General features: G+C 47.3%; 1 pseudogene; it reads right to left on the reverse strand.

Annotated features, from left to right (window-relative positions):
* Window positions 1–1,134: 1,134 nt before the first annotated feature.
* On the reverse strand, window positions 1,135–2,919 carry LOC129405655 (uncharacterized; annotated as a pseudogene).
* Window positions 2,920–3,350: the final 431 nt, after the last annotated feature.

Genomic DNA, 3,350 nt, shown 5'->3' on the forward strand with positions numbered 1-3,350 from the left:
TGGTTCCCAGCACCCCACATGGGCCCCCAATACCGTCATGAGTGATTCCTGAGTGCAGCGCCAGAAGTAACCCCTGAGCATTGCAGGATGTGGCCCCAAAACAAACAAAAATGATACTTGTGTCACCTGTATCATTTGTCATCCCATTGGTCATTGATTTGCTTGAGCGGGCACCAGTAATGTCTCCATTCATCCCTGGCACATGCTAGTGTAGCCCAATGGCGTCTGCTTGCCCCAGGAACATGAAGAGCCTCGAATCGTTCGTTCAGGGTCTTGATGAAGAAGTCTGACCATCTTGTAGATGGGCAGCCACCCATGGAATCTACTTGGGAACATCTCTAGTCCAGCGGTCATCTCCAAATCGCACTATGTGTCCAGCCCATCTGATTTTTGATGCCTTGGCAAACAAGACAGCGTCCCTGGTCCTTGATCGGCAGCAGAGGTTGGAACTCCGGATTCCTTCTCTCACTTGAGTAAAACGTGATATTCCATTTTAGCTCTTTTGATTCCTCTTTGGGAGACGTGAATAGCATTTTTATCCTGTTTTCATAGGGCCCAGGTCTCTGAGGCATATGCTAGTACAAGAAGAATGGTGGAGTCGAAAAGATGTGCTCTGTTAAGAGTTCTTCGTCCTCTTAACAACTTCTTCGGTGCTCTTGAAGGAGTTCCATGCTGCTCTCTTCCTCCTGCACAGCTCAGGTGCCAAGTCATTCGTCATGTTGAGTTCTCAACCTAGGTTCGGAAATGTTTGTTCTGTTGAGAACAAATGGAACATCAGGAACTAGTCCATTTCTCATGAACATTGTCTTCGTGAGGTTCAGCTGCAATCCGACCTTTCCACATTCACGGTCAAAGTCAGCCAGCATTCGTGCTGCTTGGCTAATGTTTGGTGTTATTAGAATGATGTCATCAGCAAAGCAGAGGTGGTGTAGTTGCCGACCCTCTATCTTCACTCCCATTCCTTCCCATTCCAGTCATTGCATGATGTTCTCTGAAGAGTTTCGGTAAAATGGTGTCGCCCTGCTGAACCCCTCTTTTTATGTCGATGATCACTTTCTTGTAGAATGGTGAGATCCTGGTAGTGAATCCGTAATACAGCTCATAGAGGATCCTGATGTACTGAGTTTGAATGCCCTGTTTGGCTAGGGCTTCGATGACCGCTTCAGTCTCAACAGAATCAAAGGCCTTCTTTAAATTGATGAACATTAGGCAGAGCAGCATCTTGAACTCTTGAGAAACCTCAATGAGCTTGGTCATTGTGTGGATATGGTCGATCGTGCTGAATCCTTTTCGGAAATCAGCTTGCTCATGTGGTTGTCCTTTGTCCAGTATTCTGCCTATTCTATTCAGGATGACTCGAGTGAACAACTTGTAGACAATGGACAACAGGCAGATGGGGCGATAGTTGCAGATGTCGTGGATGTCTCCCTTCTTGTACAACAGAACAGTCCTGCTGGTTTTTCATTGGGATGAAAACTTGCATTCAGACAGGTAGCGTGTGAAGAGCCGAGCCAGTGTATTGATGAGTACTGGCGGCAGATTCTTCTGGTGTTTGGGTCTGACTTTGTCTGAACCGGGTGTTGTATGTTTCTTTACCGACGAAATGACATGTCGGGTTTTGGAAGGGAGAATGCTCGGAATGACATATCCATCCTGTGGAATTTGGTATGTGGACAGGTGGACGTGGCTATCGAAGAGATCCAAGTAGAAGTCGTGGATAAACTTTTCCATTGCCCTTCTGGTAGATGTGATAGATCCATCAGGACATCAGAGGGCAGTCATCTTGGTCTTATAGTTGGCAAAGGACAGGCGGGTGTTGCGAATACTTTTCCCAGCTTCTGCCACGTTGGCCAACACTGCTGCTCTTCTTTTTTTGAGATCTTCCTTTATCGCTTCTCTGCATAGCTTTTCCAGCTCGAACTTTAGCTTGTGATTGCCTGAGGCTCGCGCCAAACAACGTTGGCGAATGAGCTCAAGAGTTTCCAAAGACAGATGTCTTTTCGTGGCTTTCTCTCTCTCGGTATTCCTTGCACAGTCGTGGAGGTGCTGAACCAGTCGATCGAATTCCTTGTCAATGTTGTCAATGACAACTTCTTGCCATATTGCTGCAATAGTGCCAAAGAGCTCCCAGTTGGTGGTCGTTCTGGGAGTTCTCTTCTTAAACTTTGCAGCTCTTTCTCCCCACTCTGTGAAGTAGAATTTTGCACGAAGGAGACGGTGGTCTGATCCCATTTGGAATTTTGGGACAAGAGCGACATCGGTCAGGCAAAACCGTTGACTGAATATGATGTGGTCAGTTTTGTTGTGGAACTGTCCACTGGGAGACTCCCATGTCCAACGTTTAGATTCGGCCTTCTGGAACCGCAAGTTACCAGGATGGTCTTGGTCAACATGATGAACTCAGACAGTCTCTCACCCTGTTCGTTCCATTCTAGGCCGTGAGTCCCAATGTGGAGTTCTTCATTCGACCTTCTCAGTCCTATCTTGGCGTTAAAATCACTGACAATGACCTTGTAGAAGGTGTGGTCTTCTTTATAGAACCTCTCCAGCTCCATGTAGAACCTCTCAATTTCTTCTTCATCATAGTTGGATGTTGGTGTGTAGGTGACGAAGATAGAAACTGCCAGCAATGAGCCACATCTATTCAAATGTAAGCATCCGATTCAGGTTGTTAGACATTCGAACAAATCAAAGCTCATGGCCAAGATCATGCTGACAAGGACACTAACACCACCGACGCCTCTGCTGTTGGATATTCCGAGAACAGTTCTTCTCCAGTGTCGAAAATGGCGTGATGTGATCGATGCCTTTTTGTCTTGGTCAATCCAATGACATCGTACTTGATCTTCTGCACTTGCACCATCAGGTCCTCAATGGATGCTTCCAATGCCAGCATACGTTAAAAGTGCAGACAATCATTTTAGTCCTTCTTCATTTTGGCAGCCTAGTTGGACCCTGAGATTTTAGTAGCCTCTCCTTGCTCGTCCTTCTCAATGCTGCCGTATTGGGGGCTCTTCCAGGGTCAGGGGAATGAGGCCCATTTTTGTTACTGTTTTGGCATATCGAATATGCCACGGGTAGCTTACCAGGCTCTGCCATGCGGGTGGCATGTAGGGTGGTGGCCCCCTCCCTACTCCTCACTTATCTTCTGTAGCTGGTCCCACCCTACTCCTCATTTATCTACTGTAGCTGGTCCCTCGTCAGTAAGGAGGTACCAGCTACAGTAGATAAGTGAGGAGTAGGGTGGGACCAGTTACAGTAGGGAGGGACCAGCTACAGTAGAAAAATTATACTAGGGGCTGTAGCGATAGCACAGCAGGTAGGGCGTTTGCCTTGTGTGCGGCCGACCC

The sequence above is a fragment of the Sorex araneus genome, chromosome 6 (genome assembly GCF_027595985.1).
Source record: "Sorex araneus isolate mSorAra2 chromosome 6, mSorAra2.pri, whole genome shotgun sequence".
Taxonomy (NCBI): domain Eukaryota; kingdom Metazoa; phylum Chordata; class Mammalia; order Eulipotyphla; family Soricidae; genus Sorex; species Sorex araneus.